The sequence below is a fragment of the Nuphar pumila genome, chromosome 10, assembly GCF_984573655.1.
Source record: "Nuphar pumila chromosome 10, dmNupPumi1.hap1.1, whole genome shotgun sequence".
NCBI lineage: Eukaryota > Viridiplantae > Streptophyta > Magnoliopsida > Nymphaeales > Nymphaeaceae > Nuphar > Nuphar pumila.
The window spans coordinates 94,535,375-94,560,686 of record NC_143258.1 but is presented as its reverse complement, the minus strand read 5'-3'; the positions used below and the strand labels follow the sequence as shown (position 1 = coordinate 94,560,686).

The 25,312-nt window shown below is 38.8% G+C and overlaps 1 pseudogene; it reads right to left on the bottom strand.

Annotated features, from left to right (window-relative positions):
• Nucleotides 1–4,495: 4,495 nt before the first annotated feature.
• LOC149827424 (delta(7)-sterol-C5(6)-desaturase 1 pseudogene) lies at nucleotides 4,496–12,893 on the bottom strand (annotated as a pseudogene).
• Nucleotides 12,894–25,312: the final 12,419 nt, after the last annotated feature.

The following is a 25,312-nucleotide window of genomic DNA, read 5'->3' as shown; positions in this document are numbered from 1 at the left end:
CATGTAAAAAGACATTGTTAACATCCAATTGGTAGACCATTCAATTGTGAATTGAGACAATAAGTAGACAACACATAGCGGTGAGTGTGGCCACCGGTGCAAACATCTCATGATAATCAAATCCTTCAACTTGAGTATATCTTTTTGGCGACCAGACGGGCTTTATAATGCTCAATAGACCCATTGGATTTATGCTTGACCTTATAAACCCATTTACATCCAATTGGTCTTTTACCCAGTGGCAGTGGATGATAGTCCAAGTGTTATTCACTTATAAGCTTGGATATCTTTGAGCATATAGCATCTTGCCAATATGGATTCTTAGTGGCTTCTTTATAGTTGTGAGGCTCAACATCATCTAGAACAGCAAAAAGGAAGGTCATGTGTAAAGCAGAAAATTTAGAAAGACAAAGAGAGTTATGGATATGATAGGGTTTACTCAAAGAGGCATTGCCGAGAGGCATGGGTAAGTCTTGCTTAGGAACCATTGCTGATAAAGATATATAGTCAAGTAAGTATGGGGGCAGGTACAGACCCTGGTAGATTGTTGAGTGTTGGAAATGATTGTGAGAGAGGTATGCATATTTGCATCCAAATATGGAGCTATTGGTTGTGCAACGATATCGAGTTCAAGAGATATGTGTGGATCTGGAGGTGGTGGGTGTTCATTATGATCATCGTCTAAGGAGGGTGCAAAATTAGAGAATATATCCTCAATTGGGTTTGGTATGACAAGTGTCGTGTGAGGAGACTCATGTCGAGTTTGGGTAAGGAAAAGAAATTCATTTTCATAAAATAAAATATCTTAGCGAGAAAAAAATTCGTGAGTGTCCAGATAATAAAGATGGTATCCCCGCTGATTATATGGATATCCAGTGAAAATACATTTACGAGACCTTAAAAAAATTCATCTCGGATGGGGCCTAAATTTGGAGCATAACATAAACACCCAAATATGCACAAATGATCATAGTTTTTTTTTTTAATAAGTTCATGTGGAGTCTTGTTTTGCAAAATAGGGGTAGGGATATGATTGATCAAATGTGTGGATGTGAGAATGCACTCTCCCCAAAAATATATAGGTAAGTTGGCTTGAAACTGTAAAGTGTGTGCAACCTCGAGAAGATGACGGTGCTTTCGTTCCACCCTGCCATTTTGTTGAGGAGTTCTCACGCATGACCATTGGGTATCAATCTCACTATGGTAATTTTTTTTGCATAGCTTGTGACAAGAATTCAATACTATTGTCAGATTCAATGTTGTGCATTTGGCTTTTATACTGAGTTTTGATAATAATAATAGAATTTTGTCAGAAAAAATATGTTTCTGATTTATATCGCATAAAAAAGACCCATGTGCATCATGAGAAATCATCCACAAGAGAGAAAAAAACATGCACCGGTGTGTGATTGCGTTTTGTAGGGTCTCCATATATCACAATGCATAAGAGAAAAAAATTCACTGCTCCTATTAAAACTTATTTAAAAAGGAAGTTGAGTCTGCTTAGCTCGATGACATGTCACACAAATAATCAAAATAAGGAGATAATTCACAAAGTTCTTTAGACAATTGTATGGTTCGATCATAAGATAAATGTCCAAGTTTTATATGCCAAACTTGGGTATCTAGTGGTTTGGTAGCATAAAGGGCACAACTAAGTTGAAAGAGAAGGTCAAAATGGTAGAGTCCATCGTGAAGCTTACCCACTCCAATCAGCCTCTTCGTTGAACGATCTTAAAAAACATAAAATGAGGAAAAAATGCAACAAAAAAATTCAATGATTCAGTTAGTTTTCCTATGGGTAATAAATTATAATGAAAATGAGGAGCATGAAGAACATTATTGAGGGTCACTGGTAATAGTTTAGTTTTTCTGAAATGAGATACACATATAGTCTGACCATTATATAGTCTAATGAGTTTTTCTTTGAACATAAATTAGACATCAAACAAAGAATTTAAGGAGTCATATGATCTATTGCTCATGTATCAATAATCCAAGAAATATGTGACAAAGAAGAAAATAAATGAGAGTATGATATATCACCTGCAAGGTTAGCAAAAGCCAGTTTAGAGTCTGAATTGAGCCATTCAACTATCTATTTAAGTTGATCTTCACTTAGTTGTAACAAGGTTGACGTCCCATTGATTTGGTTGGTTTGATTTGCAGCTACATTGGTTGCTTCGTTGGCAACTCCTTTATCACTTATAATATTTTCCCTACTACTCATCTTTCTGGTAGCAACTTAACTTTTCAGATGATCGACCAGATAGCCTACAAGGTTGTAACTTCGATCCTTGACATGACCAAGCATGCCACAATGATCACATCGAAGTCATCCATTACCACTCCTAATGCTTCAATTATTATTTAGATGACCAGTGCATTGTCCAATGCCTTTTGCTATTAGTGCTGCTAATCTGAAGACTTCATTTGTGGATGGTGTCAAGAGGCGTTGAGTCTCCTCTTGACTTGCCAACGAATATACTCGGCTCACATTGGGCAAATGATCCATGGCTAAAATGTTACTATGAATCCCATAGAGGGATTCATTAAAGCCTATGAGAAATTCAATATATCAATTTTTTAAGTTGATAAATATGAATAGAATTACCTCGAGAAAACCTTTTGGATAGATCTTTTCATGCCTCACTTGCCAGGTTCGCATGAATAATACTAATTGCAATGTATTTTGAAACTGTGTTGAGAATCCATGACAGTATCATGCCATTGCATCGATTCCATAGTTGGTACTCGTTCGAGGTGGGTTCTAGCTACGACAACAAACCATCCATGAATGCAAGCTTATTTTTTTGCATTCAGTGCTATTCTCATTGCTTGTTTCCAAGTAGAATAATTGTCGCCCATGAGAAATGTGAAGATGATATGGGATCTAGGAGACGTGAATTCCTTGCTTGGTACCTCTGATGTCATGATCATTTAGGATTAGTATGGTCAGATGAACTGACACCTTGCTGAAGAACTGACACACTCAATGCCAATCACCATGGCATCCACCATCCCTTCTTGCTGTATCAGACTTCGACAACTTGATCAATCAGACCTCAAAAAAAAAAACCGGCTCTGATACCATAAAGAAGACGATTTGCACATAGTCATTTCACTTGTATTATTTGAATATGCGATATTTACATTTATACAACTGAGGACCGGTAGATCCCTTGATAATAGGGATAGATATAAATTTACAACAGACCATGTGATCTTGCCAAATGAGGCAAGATTGCTATGCATATGAAGCAACTAAGATCACGCATGATTTGTGATCTTTTCTGTGTAATTTTATCTTCACTAGGTATCATGCATGATTCAAATCATGCGTGATCTTAGCTGTACCGAACCTTATCACTTTGACAGAAGGCACTCTCTTTGTCAGCTGCAAGTTTCTCAAAATTGCTATCTTCTTTCTATTGTAAACATACCCAAAAGAGATCCTTTTGTATGAACTGCATATTTAATCATTAAAGGAACTCGCTCTCTGAGTGTGTGAAGAAAGAGAGAAAACTTTACCTGTTGTTGGCTGCGATAGCCTAACCACGTTAAACTTTGTTTCTTGTATGTGTTGGATCTTGCGTTTAAGACTTTGATACCTTACATGGTATCATAGCTAACACAAATCTCATATATGTGGTGTTAGTCATTGCTAATCATATCTCATGGCTGAATCAAGTTCCTCTCTAATGTCGACGAGTGTTGGAGCTTTGGTTTCAAATTTTGCAATAAAATGAAACACATTCTCGAGCCTTGTCTAGATTAAGTTGGACAATCCAACTATCTCCTATAGAAATCTCAAATTGAATCCATAATGTTCAGCCAGAACCTCATAAAAATACGTTGATGGAAGCTCACTTGCACCAAGCTAGACTCTTGTTGATGGAGATACGTGGATCTCCAAATTTTTAAAAGAGAAAACCAGGTAAACTTGAAAATGGATTTGAATTCAAAACAGATCCAGATTTTAAAAACAAAAAGAGATATATGGGAGCACCCTTGATCATATACGCAATTTCTCAAAGAAAAGAAAAAGAGGCACAGTCTACCTCTACAACTCATGTTGCTAGGTCTTGCAGAGTCTCATAAATTGGTTAAAAGTTAGGTAGCCCAGGCCCACATTTCTTTGTGAAATCACATATAAAAACCAAATATTTTTTTAGACCTCTGACCTTGCAAGGTAGTATTTCAACTCGCACTAGTCAAGCTCTTTTCATTGCAGAAACTATCATACTTGGCACATGCTACCTCAAAGCAATTTATTTCATCAACTTCTCACAGAGCTCTTTGGGAAGAAACATGTCCTCATGCTTATGCTGGCTAGCCTGCCTGAAGTAAATCCAAATTCACTTCTTTCTACACAGGCATAAGAACAAGGCCACCTATGGTCAAGACAGTTTATTACTCTCTCTCTCTCTCTCTCTCTCATACACATAAAACACTCAAATCTTGCACACATAGGGAGATGCTACATTGGTGAGGATCACTTCTTTTTACCAGCATTATGTTCGGGATCACATAAGGTGCCAAACAGCCAGTCCATGAAAATGGTGTAGTTGCCAAAATTGTAGTTGTTTCGGTAGTGATGGACAATGTGATACTCTGGGCCCATCATAGGCCATGCCTCTGCATTAATGCTGCTGTGGATATTGATGGCCCAGATGCACTCCCAGAAGAGCAGCAGCAGGTGTGAGAGGAAATGGGTGGGCACCAGGTACAGCACCAAGAAGAATGGAAAAGCATGCAGAGCGCCATCCATCGGGTCTACAGCTAAACCTGCAGTATAAGACAAGCACCACATAGGTTGGCAGGAACATTGCACTAACACTATTTATCAGCAACCATATTCTACTTTTGTGTAATTCGGATACCTTTCAGTTACCATTTGTGAAGGTGTACCTTGTTACCTCTTGTATTGAATGAATTACTGAATTTTCTTTCTTTCCAAATAAAGGTGCCTGTCGAGTATAGATATGGAGCCCATTTGAGCATATCAGAAACCAGCTACCAACTGTATAGTTACTTCTAGTTTTTATGATGTATCAAATTGGGTATCACTGAATCAGTGTAGTTGGGATAAGGCTTGACGTGGTTAATGATACTGATGGATGATGATGATGACGATGACGATGTGTCATACGTCGGGTACAGCACCTCTGACCACATTTGACCATGTGCGCGTGGGGGTAAGGTTTGATGAAGAAAAAGAAAAAGATGGTGAAAATGAAATGTATAGGGGAGCCCCGTATTACTTGATTTTTGTATTAGTAGAATTATATGTTCTGTCAAGAAGAATAGAAAACGGCAATATTATTGGTGGTATAAGACAAACCATGTAAATAATAAACCACAGTCCGACGCAAATATTAATTTATGCAAACAAATAGTAACCTTCGTCGATAAATTTGATAAAGAAATGCAAAAAGATTTTTCCGAGAGGGAAGCCGAGATCAACAAGAATCACTTTATGGACTCTTTTCTACGTGAGATTTTAAAAGATTTTCATATGGATAAAGCCAACTCCCAAACACTTTCATCCAACAATTATTAGGAAATATAATAATCGAGTTAGAGATGTAGCTATGAGTGGTACAGATGAGCTGATGAGACGAATGAAAGTGATTGAAATGGGAGCTCCTCTAAGCATTTCAGTCGGACACTCTAAGATGAATTTTCAATGTTCTTGGAGAACCAGTTGATAATTTAGGTTTTTTAGATACTCGCACAATATCTCCTATTCATAGATCCGCATCGGCTTTTATACAGTTAGATACCAATTTATCAATCTTTGAAACGAGCATTAAAGTAGTGTAACTTTTAGTGTTTATGGGTGTGGGGGGAAAATTGGACTATTCAAGGGAGCTGGAGTGGGTTAACTCATCATGGAATTAATTAACAATATTGCCAAAGCTCATGGGAGTGTATCTGTATTCGGCAGAGTAGGAGAATGCACTCGTAAAGAAAATGATCCTTACATGAAATGAAAGAATCCAAGGTGATTAATGAAGAAAATATTGCAGAATCCAAAGTAGCTTTAGTATGTGGACAGATGAATGAACCGCCGGGAGCTCGTATGAGAGTCGGTTTGATTGTCCTAACCATGGCTGAATATTTTTGAAATGCCTTCTTAGTTATATCGTGAATCTTTCAGATAAACCTCTTAAGGAATTAGAAGGCTTGGTATATTGTGATGTGTGATTTGATTGAAATTACAATTTTACGGATTCAGAATGAAAAGCTATCATTCCATTTAATCCGATTGGGATTCCTCCACCCGGGCACAAAGACCTGGTCACCTAGCCTGCCATACCAGCAGCATAAAACTCTAAGGCTAGGACCTTGCCCTCGGGGTCTATACTTTGTGTTGGCTTGCGCAGAGGGGCGACACCCATGAGAATCAAACTTTGACTGCCCGTCTAGCAGCCAGGCCCCACCCCACTACACCAACCCCCCTTGGGGCTGCCAATATTAATTCATTCTTTGTATTGGAATCAGACAAGGTTAACCTATTGTAGCCTTGTGCGTTTGGGTATTTTTCCTGTCTTCTTTTGCTATCAGAGCGCCTGTTGACCTGCATTCATTGAGAACTCATCAAACACCAGGACCAACGTATGGAATTGTTGGTGCCGTGTCATCTCCCTTCTCCAACATGTTGAATGCTCCAAATAACTTTTAAGTCTGATGGCAACTTTTTAACTTTGGGATCCACACTATGTCCAGAAAAGTTTCTCTCTCAACCTGGGCAACCTTCTCCTACTTTGAACCTTGCTTATGTGCAGTGAAAAAAATAAGTTGGATCTTATCTTCCCTAAGTCCACAGGTAGTTGGACTGTTATCCTCATTTGAGGTTTGGACTACACTTAAGACAAGTTATGCAGCTACATTTAGGTCCTTAATCCAGCAACTTTGCGATGAGCTGCAGAATCTATCTAAGGGGACAGATTTGTTTTCAACCTATTTTCCACTTATGTTACAAATTTCGTAAAATCTTTGGCCCAAGAATTTGCATTAAAGGATCTTGGACCACTCCATTTCTTTCTCGGTATAGAAGTTGTCTAAACTTCAACATGGATTCTCTTGACCAAAGAAAAATATATTGTAGATCTCTTGCATAAAGCTGACATGGATGGAGCCAAACATGTGAGTTCACCTATCTCTACTTCTACCCAGCTGTCTCTTTTGGATGGCGATTCATTAGATTATCCGATCAAGTATCGACAAATTATAGGGTCATTACAATATGTTGCTCTCATAAGACCTGAATTGGCTTATTCAGTAAACAAAGTATGTTAGTATATGCACCGTCTGACCACAACTCATTAGGAAGCTGTCAAGCCGATCCTCAGATATCTCCAAGGAAGTTTGGATCTTCGATGTCAAATATAAAAAAAATCTAATGATCTTAATATCTTTACCTTTTCTGACACTAATTGGACAGGTTTTGTTGAAAAACGACAGGGATATATTGTCTATATTGGATCCAATTTGGTATTATGGAGTGCCTACAAACAACATATTGTGTCCAAATCAAGCACAAGGAAGAATATCGAGCCCTTGCAAATGCTGCTACTGAAACTACATGGTTACAAAAACTATTATCTGAAGTTGGAATTCATCATGCAGACCCACCGGTCTTGTGGTGTGACAATATTGAAGTAACACATATGACATCAAATCTCATTGTTCACAACAAAATCAAACACATTGATATGGATTTTCATTTCGTTCGAGATCATGCCAGCAAAACCTTACTTCAGGTTCATTATATTAGCACTCAAGATCAAGTAGCAGACATTACGACTAAAGCCCTTGGGACAACCAGATTTCTTCTTCTTCGAGACAAGCTCAAGATACATGACCGCACCTTGAGCTTGAGGGGGTGTATTGAAGATCAAGGTAAGAATGGTGATAAGGATCCTAAAAATCAAGGAAGCTTGCAATAGAAAATCTAGTGACAGGAAGGAGAACGTTTCTAATATCTAGTATCTACCTTCCTAAGAAAATTGACAAGGTTGCCATGTATGCTGAATTGGCATCTCCTAAATTGCAGCATTCATATTGTAACTGCTGTAGCCATTAGGTGCGATCTTCTATTTAAGTTTTACTAATGGAGAAGGGAAACTCACGAGAGGTGTCTTTCCTATTTTCGTGGATGCAGATTCTTATTGGAATTGAACCACGTTAACCTTGGTGTGGCCTTGTGTGTGTGGGTATTTTTCATGTCTTGTTTCTTTGTATTAGTCTCATAACTAATGAATCGTGTCTGGGCCAGTTGGATGCTGAATCATAGTGCATGGGTTCCTAGTTTTAAGCACTTGTACAATGACTCACTCCGATCTGGGCCACTTGTACAACCGTGTCTGGGCCAGTTGGCTGTCTTGAATTCTAGACTCACTCCGATCCATAACCTGATCCGAAAATATTTTGGTGACTGTACAACGAGAAGTTTTAATGAGGTTTGTTGTGGTCGCAGAGGGATCAAGCTAAGTTGGGTAGGAGAGGTTCGAGTGTATTCAGGATTAGGGTTTTAAGAGCTCTTTATCTCATTTATATATTTCCTCACATTTTGCTAATAGATTTTTGCTCCTCCTTTCCCCTGTGCACATAGGCCTAAGTGTTGAATCATGCAAATATTGTCTTCTCTTGTTTTTTTCTTCTCTTTATCTTATGGTTTGCATAACATCGCCTATCTAAGAAGTTCGAACATATATCATTTTTTAAAGAAGTTTTAACTTCAATTAAAAAAACAAGAAAAAAAGAAGCCACATGCTTTATTACCGAGGGAAAGTGAGATTCTAGTCAGAGATACAGTTCTTGGGAAAGTGAGATCGTAGTCAGAGATACAGTTCTTGGTTATTCAAATAGGGATACCACTACTGTCCTGCATGCCAATCAAATGTAACAACCACTCACTAATCTGAAACAACAACAGCAAAACGAATTGAAGTTAAAGAAAAAGGATTTTTTCAAATGCTAATGAACTGTAGTGCAATCCTGTTAATTAATCACATTATAACAAAGAATTAATGAATTGCAAGGAAGTATATTGAAGTTAAAAGACTAACAGTAGGGAGAAACCAAATGGAACAATCATAGCTTCTAAAGGGATCTCTAGTTACCTGCAAATGGAGAAACTTTGTCTTGTTTGTTGAATATGTGATGTTGTGCATGAATAAGCCTGTACAATGGCTTTATGTCATGCAACCCTCTGTGCACCCAATAGATCCCAAGCTCAACGAGTACCAAGTAAATGAGCATGTGAACAACATACATGAGCCACCCAACTTCCCCTATAGCTGAATAACACCTCGTCCAGCCCTTCTCCACCATATATTCTGATAGACTCGACAGGAGAACGTACATGGGCATAGCCTTCATAGATTGCAATATATGTTTCACAAAGAATTTCTTCTTCGGTATTGAACCTATTTGAGAAACATAACAATCACTTTTTTAGAAATATAATCTAAATTGACAACCACAATCCAATTATTGGAAAGAAACATGATATACCAACATTGTAATGTTTTTTTGTATTTAATGATATCCGGTAGGGGTCTGCCTAACCCCAACCTGCCTTTCAAAAAAAAAAAACACAGAACGTCAAAATGGTGCTGAGTGGGAGGAAAATGAAAATGGAGGAAACTGTAATGCAAAAAAAAAAATTTGATAGGGAAAATTCCTCCACCCCCTCAAGGGAAAAAAAATTTAATAGGGGAAATTCTTTCAAAAATTTACATCCAAATTGCTAGATTCAAAGCTAAAGTCCAATGAACTTGCAAGTACACATGTCGGATGTACTTAGGGCTGATAAACAAGCTGAACGAACTGAAAAGAGGGCATTCAAGCTTGGCTTGTTTCTTGTGTCAAGCCCACACGAGCTTGAGCTCATGAAAGCCCAAGCTAAATGAGCAAACATGAGCTAGCTCAAACTGGCACGTTTACAAAATAAATAATTGTTTCAAGCTTGCAAGCAATAGAATTTGAATAACTTATTTTTATTGCTTGCAAGTCAAACACTTCAAACCGTCTTGTCAAACACTTCAAACCATCTTCACTCTATTATATAAACTATATGTAAAATGTGTTTGTAATTAATTAATTAATGAGCTTATACGAGTTGTTGTTGTCCATGCTCGAGCTTGCCAAGCCTATTTCAAGAATTAGAGTGACCAGCTAAACATGAGCCAAACCATGACCAGCTCATCTTATTTCCTAAATAAATGAATATGGATTAATGGTTGCTAAAAACGTTTGTATGCATAAATGATTTAGCAACTTCCATTCGCTTTTTTTTTTGTTCCAATTGACCCATGGCTGCATGTTTTTTTTAGTGAAAACCAGCCTTTTGAATCACCAGGATCCAACCTGTCTATAGGTTTTTCTGGTGACACAGAAAACAACGGTTATAAATGCACCGATTTTTCTCAGTTAAAAAAAATGATCCAAGGGTTGGCTCCCACTGAATCCACCATGCCGAACACACATTTATGAGGTTAGATTGAGTCAAAATGATTTGCACCACGATATTTCAGCTAGACTGTACCTACAATCGACTATTAAATATATGCTTATATATATGTGTGTATGTGAGTAATGCACTCCTGCCTATCTTCTACTTCTGCTCCCTCAAAAATCATCATTTTTGGCATTTTTTCTCACATCTAATACTATAAATGTGATCTATAGGTTTTGTTTAGTGAGAACCGGCTTTCAGACCGAAATTTGACCTGTATACAAGTTTTTTCAGTGATTCAAAATTAATAGCTACGTACTAGTTTTTTTTTGGCTCATAAAAACATGTTTTTTTATCAAAAACATGATCCAAGAACCGATTCCCACTAAATCGAGTATGCTAAACACACCAACAGTTCAGACCTCTCATAAAACACTTCAAAATTGTAGGGCAGAATGATAAATGAGACATAATATACTCTCTCTCTCTCTCTCTCTCTCTCTCTCTCTCTCTCTATATATATATATATATATATATATATATATATATATATATATATATATATATATATATATCCCACAGTTAAATCTGACAATCTATCCAAGTAATTCATGACAGGGTCTCAGGGTTCTTGTCTTTTACTTGTCATGAATTACTTGGACAGATTGTCAGATTTAATTGTGAGAAATAATGGCCTTAGCCAACCCTAGACTTTGTCTTGAGAAGCCTAGGTTTGGTGCCTAATTCACCAAAGGTTCGAGCACCAGATAGGAAACTAGAGTGGTGCAGTTCCATGTTCTGATGGGTTTCATATCTTCACAGAATACAGGGCTATAAAGTTGGAAACTTCACGCAATTCGGTAGGACTGGGGACTTGACTAAATTACCATAGAATGCTAAAATAGCTAACCACATACAATTTCCATCTTACCAAGATACTCAGTTGTACAAAATTAATGCTTACCTTTTCATTTCACAAAAAGGTGAAGGCCATTATGAAGAAAACTTTTATTACAATGCATATCTTAGTAGGCAGTTATCAAGAACCCAAGATCACAGCTGGATTAAAAAGCCATTACTTTTTACTGCTTTCCCTTTGAAATTATATAACAGCTTTCAAAAGGAAAATGATTTCATAACTATGAAGACAAGTTGAAAACTGTTGATGCAATTATTTCTGCCACCTGTGAAGTGCTATATACTTTTCTAGTGGGAGAAGGTATCTGAAAAAAGTTGTGATAAAAAAAAGCGTGCATCATCCGTTAATCAAATAAATTTTTTGAGTAATGATATATGCATTCATGGACGCCTTTTCCCATGTCTCAGGATCCTATGGAGCTGTGTATCCTCACCTAACAAGGAGGTGAGGACCTATATGTTGCCATGATTTTTTATAGGGAAGTGCTAATTTACATGGCCAGACGTATATATTAACAACTTGATCACAAATTTTTACTCTTGATATATTTTAAAATAAAAGCTGAGGCGCATTAGTTTTCACCATTGTAGACATTTTATTAATTTTATAAGGAAAAAAATGAAGCGTATGATTAATCAAATATCCATTGCAGCAACAACTAATGCATGGAATGTCAACTTTGAAGTCTTTTGGTGGTATAAATTTGTATTGAGCTTGTTAATGTCTACTGTGGCAGTCTACATCAAGTACTTCTCATAAATCAAAAGCAATTGGTTGATGCTTCTGTCAACAGGAAAAGGAGGAGGAAAAAAGCACATCGATATCTTTATTTGTCAAATACTAGATGAATGTTCGGCTTGACTCATCTCGTGTGGGCTCTTAACTAGTAATATACATATTTTTACATATATTTTATATCATAGAGTATAGATGGCTGGAGTGCTTGACTTGCAAGAAGTAAGCTTAGAGTTCCAATCCTTGGGCTTACAACTTTTAAAACAGTGTTCGTATTTTGTAAATGAGCTAGTTTGTGGTCCAGTAGGTTTATAGTCCAAATTCTATCATTTTCAATTCTGAAAAATGTAACTTTTTGTAAAAAAAAAACAGCTTGATGAGCTCAACTTAACTCCAACTGGCCATGCCTGGGATCGCCTCGGCTAGCCACAAGAACAAGCCAAACTTGAACATCTTCTCTTCGGTTCGTAAAGCTTATTTACTAACCTTTCACACAGGAGAGAGAGAGAGAGAGAGAGAGAGAGAGAGAGAGAGAGAGAGAGAGAGAGAACCTTCCGGGGAATACACACGTATCTTCAGGTAGTAGGTATAGAGACTCCAAAGCCCAGCAGATGCAAAGTACAATATTATTAGAGCAATATAGTTCCGAAGCCATGACTGGCAGAGGCGAGGCAAAGCCTTCCATGAATCATTGGGAAGAAGGCTTCCAAGTACAACCTCGTTGCACCACTCTGTCTCCCTCACAAAGCTCAAGGAGTTTCCCTCCATCATCTCTCACACGGTTCCCTTGAAGCCAAACACACCAAAGATAGAGTGGCCAGCTGATACATATATATGTAGCCCTCCGGCCCTGTGATTAAAAGGTTTAAAATATTAAAAAATTCACTGCCAGTCAAAGGATTTGGTGGGCTCAGAAGTGTGTAAGAACATGAATTCTGGTCCTATTGACTTTCCAGGCTCAGTTGTCTGTCAACTTGGACCTGGCTACTGTTGGACCCTCCAAAGGATGGCGTTAATTGTAACATTGAATTTTTATTTAGAAATCAAGCCACCAAGTGTGTCGAGGACGGCTCACAAAGTGGATAGGCTTAAGGTGTTCAAATTGAAAAATGTCAAGAGTTCGATATCCAGGGGCGAAGCTACATATGGGCCAGGCCGGAAATCCTCTAACAGGGTTTGGGTCAGGGTGGTCACCTAACCCAAATGTTTTTTCTCTCTAGCAGCTGGTCCATTGCCATATACACATATACAGTTACACACGTGCTCACCTTAATTTGGATCTCTGGCTCTGCCACTTTAAAGAGAAAAAGATCATGTGCAATGTAATTACGCACTTTTACTATCCTATTGTGCTTGAGGCAAAAGCTGAGATTTTAACCTCCCGAGAGTGCACCATGTGTTAGAGCATCAATCCTTCATGGTCCCATCACCTTATTTTAGAGAATAAGGCAAAATTATTCATTGATGTTCAGTTTAAATTATATATACAATTTACAGTGTATTCTTCTTCAAAGTAACAAAACAACGACAATGTCGGTGAACTGGGGTTTGCAGCCCCCCCCCCCCCCCCCCACACACACACACACACTTTGCAGCAACAACCCCACTCAAACAACATTGTTATTTTCCCCGAGTTTCAACACTTTGTATTATGCAGGAAATCTCTTGCAAGCATGGTGCTACCCTGTCAAATGTAACTTTATTTCGATGCAAACACAATTGCCTCTATACAATTAACACCCAGTTGCGCCATTTGTAACTACCCATGATACCCGTAGCATGCAAATTAATGGTGTGACAAGAATGGGTCACACGGGCTCGTGCACTGACAAGGTAGTGGCTTTTTTCAAGCATTGATGCGCAGTTCAACTATTCATTTACATTGATAAAACAAATGTACGCTCTCATCGATTTTTGCCCAAACTTGAAGAACTAGTCAACTAAGCATAGAAGCATACAGAGGCATGCTGTTCTTTCATAAGCTGCAATCAGGCAGCTACATCACGATGATTCCACCCATAGCCCTATAATAGGACACCAAATCTTCATCCGTTATGACACGTGTAGCAAGTTGTTTTTCATCCACCAATCTTAGCAGTTGTTGTAGCTGCAGAACTCTGATCTAGTTATAATCACGTCTGACTTAAATCTACCAACCATTCGCATCATACCAATAGTCCTTAACTGACTTTCCAATTATCCTGCAAATATGAAAGAGATCAAGGAATGTATGTCTAAAGGGGATCTCGGCAGACCATGCATCTCTCCAAAAATTTATGCAACTTCTATCACCCACCGTCACTTTAACATTTTGCACAAAAAATTTCAGCACTTTCACCAAACATTTTCAAAATCTCAGCCCTGGTTTTCATTTTGAGTTTCCTATACGCAGATTAATGGTCAACTCTGTATATCATATTTGCAGTAAAGAACGGTGAAAACTGGCCGTCCTCATTTGATATTGTTGGGTTGGGTACCGGGTCCGCCCATGATGGGCGAGATCCGGACCCGGCCCACCATTTGGGGGAGGGGACGGACAGTTTTGGAAACCACCCACTCCCCATTTACTGAGGCGCTCTCATTTGGGCGAAAATATAGAGATGAAAAAAAAAATACAGAAAGACAGAAAGGCTGTTTTTTTCTTTTGGAGTGTGCTTAAGGGAAAGAGAAAGCACTGTGTACGCTGGTACACAGTGGGTTACAGTGCATTGTGTCTTTGAGAGAGAGAAATCTCAATATAGAGATTTGTGCATAGAGAAAAGAAACAGTAAGAAGAAGATAGTGTGTTTTGTGGTGAATCAACGAGATTAGCATTTGGACTCGTGGAATCATCGTTCTCTCCAAGAGAGAGCATGTATCCGTTGAGCAAAAGCAAGCATCATCGATCCGTTGTTTTTTCCGCTTCCGCGACAACGTGAAATGTATGTTTTCGTGCTCTTCATTGGTATCAGAGCAACGAGTTTTAGATGCCGTTTTGCTTGCGGATATCCCCTTGTGCCCATGGTCAGGACCTTTATGCATTCATGGTGGATGCTTGCGGCAGGGCGTCATACGCTAAAATTTTTTTCTTGACTATGTTGGCATGGGATCGTCCGGTGTTAATGTCTGGGCCATATCATTTTTTTTTCGGCCCTACTGTAGCCAGACCACAAGCCTGGTCGGTGGGCTTGTTTTTGCCGCCGGCCCTGCGGCTAGGACGTTGGTCTGGCCTCCGGCCAGGCGGTCTGCTACAGCCGCAGGTTCTGCGACTAGGTCGCAGACCTGGGCTGCAGCAAACCCTGTTACAGGGCAGGACCGACCATGGGGTAGACCCTGCGGCACAGGTTGCAGGCCTGCCCAGGTCCTGCGGCGGCACTGGAAAAAAACAAATTTTTTGCTCCCACCCTGTGGCATAAGCCGCAGGCTTAGCCCAGCCTGACCCAGCCCTGCGGCATAGGCTGCAGGCCTAGCTCTTGGCCCTGAAGCAGAGGCCGTGAGCCGAGTTCATGGAACTGCGGCACAGGCTGAGAAATTTTTTGGCTGAACCCTGGCAGGGCCAAGGTCCATGTGGGTCGAGGCATATTGGCTAGTGGTTGGAGCCATAATTTTGTTTAAGCCACAGATGGACTGGGGATTTCTGAATCTAATTTATTATATATATATATATATATATTATTCATGAATGTAAATGAAAATGACGTAATCATGTTGTTTTGATAAAGATCGAAGTACTTTACTTACTCTATGTGTTGATATCTTGTTTAAACAGTCATAATACAGTTTAGGTGAATATAATTATCTTAGGGAAAGTGGGAGATGATTGTGAACGTAGTGATCTTTCGATTCCACACCTTATGAAAAATTATATGTTACCTAATCGTGTGATTATAACTGCATATAGATGTGCTAATGATTAGATCATAACATGCTTGAATAACATTATTTTTTTTGCGCATTGCTATACTCTTATCTAAAAAGGACATAGCTGCACCAAGTAAATCAATAATGGACTTGGCACAAATTGAAAAACTGAATGGTGATAACTATGATATATGACATAGAAAGTTTTAGTTTACACTGGAGGAGGCTGAGGCCTTGGAGGTTCTCAACCATACTGTGGAATGACCTGAAATTGGTACTGGGGCACAATCTCGTAAGGACATGGAAACCTATGAGAAATGGAAGCGCATGAATACTGTTGCGTGTGTCACCATGCTATGTTCTATGCAGGATGACATCATGTGCCAATTTAAGCATTATAAGACTGCTCAACAGATGTGGATGGCCCTTAAAGATAAGTTTGGGAGAACATCAACCACAAAACTAAGGAGGTTGACCATCAAGTTCGATTCATACAAAAAGTCCCCTCAGCACACCATGAGTCAGCATCTCAGGGAGATGGCAAATATGATTAGAGAGCTCAATAGTGCAGGGCATACCCTTACAGATGAACAACATGTCCATGCTGTGATTCGTTCTCTGCCACATAGTTGGGAACATATGAAAATTAATATGACTCATAATGAAAGTATTAAGACTTTCGATGATATCGCCCGTCATGTAGAGCTAGAAAATGATCGCCTTGAGGCGACTCAATCATCTAGCATGAGGGCATATGTAGCAGGAAGCTCTAAAAGGCCAAATTCTTTTAAGAAAAAATTCTATGGACCAAGGAGGTTCAAGAAGGGTAACAAGAAGGGACAAGACAAAAAGAAAGAAAAGAAGCCTTATCAGCGCTCTGGGAAGCGCGGAAACAAGAAAAATAAGGCAAATGCAAAATGCTTTAAGTGTGGCAATTTGGGTCACTATGCTCGTGAATGTCATGAGCAGAAGAATGCACATTTTCTTATGACTCCTGTTTTTTGTGCAAATATTTGTAGTTGTGCACTAATTATTGAATCTAATCCTATGTGGATTGTAGACTCAGGAGCCACTGACCATGTGACCAAAGACCGCACAAACTTCGTCGAATATAGGAAGATGTCATCTGGTTCGAAGTGGTTGTTCCTGAGGAATAACACTAGAGCAGAAGTCAAAGGAATCGGGACTTGCAAATTGGATTTGCGAGGAAGACGATCTCTATTATTATATGATGTTTTGCATATTCCAGAGATTCGACGAAATTTGATTTCAGTTTCTGCTTTGTCTATGTTAAACTATAAACTTGTGTTTGGGGATGTCAATGTTGACATCATTTGTGGACAAACTTTAGTTGCTTCTGGTTTCTTGATGAATGGTTTCTATGTGTTGGACACAGAACTTATTAATTTGAATGTTAATGATGAATGTTTTTCACTTGTTTCAATTGCTAATAATATGGATGTGGATGTACCTGTATGGCATGCTCGGCTTGGACATATAGGGCAAAAGAGAATGGATAGGCTCGCACGAGAGGGTTTTTTGGGATCCCATGCGAAGATTGAAATGTCTATATGTGAGCATTGTCTTGCTGGAAAAGCAACTCGATTACCTTTTGGAAAGGCAATTAGAGCAACCTATCCTCTTCAATTAATTCATTCAGATATATGTGGGCCAATGAATGTGGTAACGAGGCATGGAACTTCATATTTCATCACTTTTATTGATGATTATACACGATTTAGCCATGTGTATTTAATTACGCATAAATCTGAAGCATTGGATTGCTTTAGATCTTTTATGAACATGGGAGAATCAACTTGATCGTAGGATCAAGGCTTTGAGAATAGATCATGGATGTGAATATCTATCCGAACAATTCAAGGAATTGTGTGATGATAAAGGGATAAATAGGCAATTAACTACTCCTCGAACTCCGCAACAAAATGGTGTTGCAGAAAGGAGGAATAGGACTCTCTTAGAGATGGTCAGGTCCATGATGGCGCAAGCAAATTTACCTATTTCCTTTTGGGGTGATTGCTTATTGACTGCCGCTCATGTATTAAATCGTGTACCATCTAAATCTATTTCTTCAACTCTCTATGAATTGTGGAAAGGCAGAAAGCCAGATTTGGCTTATCTCAGACCCTGAGGGTCTGCTGCATATGTCCATAATCTTTCCCATCAATATGGAAAATTGGGTCCTAGGGGAAAGAAGTGTATCTTTATAAGATACTGTGAACATTCAAAAGGATATGTATTCTTAGGAGAAAATACTGATGGGAGTGTTTCTGAAATAGATTCTAGAGATGCCACATTTATTGAAAGTGACTTTCCTAAAAGGGGAGAGATAGAGCGTCACTTCCAATTCTATGAATTGGATGATGAAGATCAATTTAAAGAGATTGATCATCATGTTTTAGAGACACAAGAGGATGTGTCTATACCACTATTGGATAGTGGGAGTAACACTCAAGTGGATATTGATTTTGATGAAGATCTGACAACTCGAAAGAGTCTGAGGAAGAGAATTCCTCGTCGAAGATTCCAAATCGAATGGGAAGTCTTTGTGGTTTTGCCCCAAGATGATAAAATACCTAAGAGTGTTAGAGTTGCTCTATCTTGTCCTAAAAAGAATGAATGGCACAAGGCAATGAAAGAGAAAATGAAATCCATGGCATCCAACAAGGTCTGGGGTCTTGTTAATCTTCCAAAAGGAAGAAAATCTATTGGGAGCAAATGGGTTCTCAATATTAAAAGGAATGCTGATGGATCTATCGAGCGATATAAAGCTCATTTGGTTGCTAAATGATACACACAGATGGCAGAGATAGACTATGATAAAACATTCTCACCTGTGGTCAAATTGACCTCTATTCGCCTTTTGTTAGCCATAGTGTCACATATGGATTTAGAATTACATCAGATGGACGTTAAAACTGCATTCCTTAATGGAAAACTGGATGAAGAAATATATATGGAACAACCCGAGGAGTTTGTTATTGCTGGTTTTGAGCGCAAAGTGTGCAAGCTCAAACGATCTATTTATGGATTAAAGCAGTCATCCAGACAGTGGTATTTAAGATTTCATGAGACCATCATGAGCAATAAATTTGCTATGATTGATGAGGACCACTGTGTTTATCTTAAGCGTCAAGGTCCAAAATTTGTGATTCTAACTTTATATGTGGATGGTATTTTATTGGCTAGTAATCATTTGGAGTTTCTAAAAACCATTAAAGAATGGTTGTCTATTCATTTTGAAATGAAAGACATCGGTGAAGCATGCTTTATGCTGGGCATAGAGATAAAAAGAGATCGTTCAAAAAAACTTCTTTCTCTTTCACAAGAGTCATATATAAAGAAGGTCTTAGAACAATTTCATATGCAAGATAGTAAACCCATAGATACTCCTGTTGCAAAAGGGAATGATTTAAGTCTTAAAATGTGTCCAAAGGAATCTAAAGAAATAGAAGTTATGTCCAAATCCCCTTACTCTAGTGCAGTAGGCAGCCTTATGTACCTTATGATGTGCACTCGACCTGACATATGTTATGCAGTAGGGTTGGTGAGTAGATATCAAGTTAATCCAGAACAAGCCCATTGGAAGGCTGTCAAGAGGATTATGAGATATTTTAAAGGCACATCGGATTCAGTTCTTTGTTACCATGGTGGTAACATGCGTGTGGTAGGCTATACTGATGCAAATTGGGGCGGGGACCCTGATGAGCGTAAGTCTACGTCTGGCTATGTGTTCTTGATGAACAATGGTGCTATATCTTGGTGTAGCAAGAAGCAGACATGTGTAGCCTTGTCCACAATGGAAGCTAAATTTGTTGCAGGCTCGTTCGCAGTACATGAATGTGTTTGGTTAAGGAGATTCATCAAACATTTAGGACTCTCTTTTGAAGCAAAACTGTCAGTGACTTTATTCTATGATAATCAAGTGGCAATTGTGTTTGCTAAGGATCCCAAGTTTCACAATAGAACCAAACATATTGATACGAGATGCAAGTATATACACGATATTGTATCTAAAGGCAAGGTTGCTTTGGCATATGTTAATACCCAAGATATGGTGGCAGATCCCTTTACTAAGCCAATCAATAGGGATTCTTATGTTAAACATGTAAAATCTATGGGTATTTGTAAGAGTTGATATGCTAATGTTATTCATATTTTCTTTCTATGATCATTGTATAGCATGTTGCACATCTATATGAGTATGCTACCAGGTTTGAGATAAATCTTCTCACACGGATTTATCGCCTCAGACTCTGCTTGTGGGCAGGCTGAGATGAGATGTAACAAAATCCAGGATTGCTGAATTAAGAAGCATGTCGGATTTTGGGGATATCATATGATAATAACTCAAAAGAGTGGGAGTACAATGAGTTATGATATCCGCCATATATACGTATATGGGATACATCGCCCTAACCGGGTTAAGATGATGTCTTGTGTATATTTAACTATATGAAGAGACCGACCTTGATATTTAAATGTCAAGGGTAACTTGGTTGACCGGATCTGAGGACTTGGATAGACATTGCATGGGAATGTGCATCCTGAAGGACTTAAGTTAGTTTCTCGGGGAGGAACTGAACTAATAAAGATCTGTACGGCAAAGAATTTATGGTGTATGCATACACTCATTAGAGTGAGAAAGTCTTGCCGTAATACGTGAGTCATACCACGTATGTCGCACCATGATATAAGTCGACCACAAAAGGAAATGAAGAATGATCCTTGCTTCTTCATTGTGTGAGTCCTTAATATATATATAAATATATATATATATATATATATATTGATGTCCTTATTGACTTTTAACCTTATTTGAAGGAGAAAGATGAGTGTTGCTACTTTAGCATGTTGCTTAAGACCATGTATGATTCGGTCTAAAAGAACATGTCTGGGAAAGCAACTTATTTTGATTCAAAGAATAAGAGTTGGAAAGGAAGATCATTTGACATTTTCAGATTATGCACATGTTAAAAGCTAGCTTATTTTACTGCATCCTGGGGATGTTTGGATTTATGGTAAAACATGTGGCATAATGAAAGGCCTTGTCTAGCATAGCTTAGCACTATAATATGTGCAGAGGGATTCAGTATGCTAGAATATGAAAAATGTATTTGATCTAGGACACAGTGAGCTTCTTACTTGGCTTGTGCAGGTATACCTTGTGTTATCTTATTGTTTGCAGGTTTAGGCTATTATGTTACACTAACCGGTACATAATATGCCTCCTCTCTCTAAGCTCACGGGTCGCACGGTCCATTTGCCAGTATGAATACACGATGTTATTCACCATATGAGCATGTTTGATGTTCCTTCTTCTAAGATCTCTTTCCATCATGTGCGAGTGGGAGAATGTTGGGTTGGGTACCGGGTCCGCCCATGATGGGCGAGATCCGGACCCGGCCCACCATTTGAGGAGGAGACAGACGGTTTTGGAAACCACCCACTCCCCATTTACTGAGGCTCTCTCATTTGGGCGAAAATATAGAGATGAAAAAAAAAAGACAGAAAGACAGAAAGGTTGTTTTTTTCTTTTGAAGTGTGCTTAAGGGAAAGAGAAAGCACTGTGTATGCTGGTACACAGTGGGTTACAGTGCATTGTGTCTTTGAGAGAGAGAAATCTCAATAGAGAGATTTGTGCATAGAGAAAAGAAACAATAAGAAGAAGAAGATAGTGTGTTTTGTGGTGAATCAACGAGATTAGCATTTGGACTCGTGGAATCACCGTTCTCTCTAAGAGAGAGCACATATCCGTTGAGCAAAAGCAAGCATCATCGATCCGCTGTTTTTTCCGCTTCCGCAACAACGTGAAAGGTATGTTTTCATGCTCTTCAGCTATCAACCACCAACATTTCACCAACAATGCAATGTTAAACCCTCACAATTCTTTAATTTCAAGCTCCCTTGGGAAAGTGGCTTAGTTTCATGAACCTTAGGCTTTTTTTTTTCAAATTGACCAACACATAAAAATCTTTTAATGACCTTAGTTATTTTCTTCAAAACTACTATCAGAATTGCAAATAGGCTCACAAAATGCTGGCCAAGAAGTGTGGCTAGTAAATGCATCACCAAGATTATCCTTTCTGCTTGCAACACTACCCTAGCCTTTCAAGCCCACCCTACTCCTTACCCTATTCTTCACCGATGACTCTAAGGCATCTATCGTAACACCCTTATACAAGGGGATACCTAGGTACCACATTAGCCAATCATGTCAGTCACATTAAAAGATATGCTTCACCCTGGCCATTAGATAGCCATTTGTACCGTCATTAAAAAGATAAGAATTGTTTCTTCTTGTATTAATTTGCAACCTAAAAATTTATGAAAAAAACTTAAAGATGATTGCTACGTTCTTCGTGTTTTTCTCACTTGCCTCCTCAAAAATTAAAACTTCATCGGCAAAGAGGATATGCATGAAGTTTTTCATATCCGGTACTGCCACCCTTTTGTACAACCTACTGTTGCTTGTGTGGCTAATCATGGAACTCACAACGATGAAAAGTAGGAGTGTAATTGGGTCCCTAAGGCTTTTTTTGGGCCTCAAAAAAGGCCTTTGACTACCATAAATACAAACTGAGATTGAGGATGACTCTATATTGCGGTTATCCACCGAATCATGTAACTCAAACCTTTCATGGCAAGATTGAGTTTCCTTACCTGAGGCCTTTGACTATTATTAATGCAAAACTAAGATTGAAGAATCCATATTGGAGTTCACGTATTCTCATGATATGTGAAATACGGTATCCAAAACCTTTCATAGGTTCAATTTTAATAAGAATGATTTTCTTTTTGAGGTAATTATTGAGTGCATTGCCTCGTGTGCAAGTGGATGTCTTTTGGGGACAAAATGCAAGTTGTAAGGGACCTTTCATTTCATTTCTAGTCTCGTTCTCTATTTAAAAATATTATTTATTAGGATTGTCTTTCCTCTTTTGGGCGAACCCAAGCTCCTCAACTATCATCATAACTGTTTGCAAGAGACGAAGTATTGGATTCCATCACCAAAACCACTGTTTTTCCCTGTAAATATTATAAAAAAATGCAGAGTATTGGCATCCAATTTGTCCTGTAGAGACTTCGTGAAATTTATTGCGAGTGGTGATTGGTGAAGCTCCGAAACTAAGGGGAGAGAGGAGTTGAACGCCATGATTCCGGTGGGAGTGTAAATACTCTACACCTCCACCGGCGCTGTCTCTGCAGTCTAGCCATGAATTGCTACATGAAGCCATTTACTTTGACACAAACTTTGAAACATATTAAAAAATCTTTTTCATCTTTTATGCTGTCCTTATCACATTATATGCACTACATGTGCAGCTACTGAAATGGGAATTGGATGGCTTGATAGAAGATAATCACCACGCCATACCCATACCGTCGAATTTGAAAGGCAAGCACTTCCGTATGGGCATGCACTCATATCTTCTCCACATTCGTCAAGGCATTCATGTCCAACTGCTAAGGTGCCACTTGTGGAAGATACATTTTTTAATGCATTAAGTTTTTGTTCTTTCCAGGCCTTGATGGGCAAGCTTTTAATATTTCAACCTAGCACCGCTCTTTTCATACAGCTCACTACGTCACCTACTTTCTGTACAAGTCTTTCCAAGAGAATAATGGAAGAACCTCGCTTTCCAACCATTACAGTCAACCACTCTACTGGCCAACGAGTAATTACAGTGTGCCCTTAAAGCCATCAGTGAATCCAACTTGGTGCATTCTATATTCTCTGGCCAGGCTTGGGTTTGGGCCTTCAAAGGTGGAACGTTGCTAAAATGGGACTAACCCATCATTTACCCAAGCAGGATCTGCCCAAAGTTAGTCATATGTTCACTATTGACTGGGTTCACCACAAGTTGAGTTGAGCTAAGGTTGCATGTCCATATATATATATATATATATATATATATATATATATATATATATATATATATATATATATATATATATATATATATATATATTGACATTTTTATACTTTAGAAACATTGAATCATGTAAAACAGGTTACAATGTTGTTTTATTATCAAGCTTCCAAGCTTAGGGGTCCACTCTCCTGAAATACAAGAACCTCTGCTTTGTGAGTTCTTGATTGAAGTCCCAAGTCTCTCTCTCTCTCTCTCAAAAGAATAGAAGACTAAAAAACGCTCAATATACTAGAAATATAGATAAAGTAGAATTGCATACTCAAACCTTATATTTGACTCTACAAGAGGTGTGGCCACCGACCAGAGGATAGACTATCTTAATTGATAATCCAAGAGAGCCCCCCCACCCACACACACACACACATTTTATCGACCAAACATTGGCTGGTCTACGATTGGTAAAACCCTTGAGGTCCCCCTGCCCACTAAGGGAATACACCCAGTTTTGACCTTTTTTTAACAGAGAAAGCTGGGGTTAGGCAGACCCCTACCAGTTATGCAACCATACCATTTGGGGTTCCCAACACAAGGTGACGTGCACTAACTGCTCCTGCCAGACAAGCGGAGACCCTGTTGGTTACACCAGTTTTGACGTTGCGGTAAGGGGATGCTACTCGTGGGTTTCTAACTAGTAATGTCCTGTCATTCACAAGTCGCACCTACCAAACGAGTGGGCACAAGTCGTCAATATGAGATCCTTCAAGGAAGAGGCCTACCATTCACTTCATCAAATTATAAATTGTGTCTCCATCACATTGAAACCCAAGGGCAATGGAGTTCTGGAAAAGGTCAAATGAATATGTATTGTATAAGTCTCATCTAAAATTGTTTCACACAGAAATAATTTTTTTCTTAGTTTTCATTGATGTTTTAAAACTTCCTGCAGTATCAGTTCGTTGTCAATTTTGTTGATGACAACCCCTTCACAACTATGCAACCCAAGTTGCCAATACTGAGTTAGACATGCAGCAATCTGTGTAAAGCACAACGTGGCGCCACAAGCTCGCATCTATGCAAAGCATCGATCCAAAATTTTGGAACCTGGTCGTCCCACATTTGGAACCTTCCCACCTTGTCAAGGATTCTCGTAGGAAACATCCTTGCCTATCCCAAATTGGCAATTCCTGGCTACATGCCATGTCAGCAACGGCCTCCTTCGCCCTTCGTCGGAAAACTCCATAGGAGTTGCCAGAATCCGTCTGTCCCTGTTTGCAGCTTCATGTACATTTCACATGTTTGGCTTGTTCTCGGTTCGGGTTGTTCCCATCTCTTTTCGTGTAAGGCTAGGAAACGCGATGAGCTGCTCATGGTTCGGCTTGTTCTCGGTTTGTAAAGAGCTTGTTTGAACTCATTAAAAAAGGCTGGGCAAGCCAAACACACAACGGGTGTTCGGCT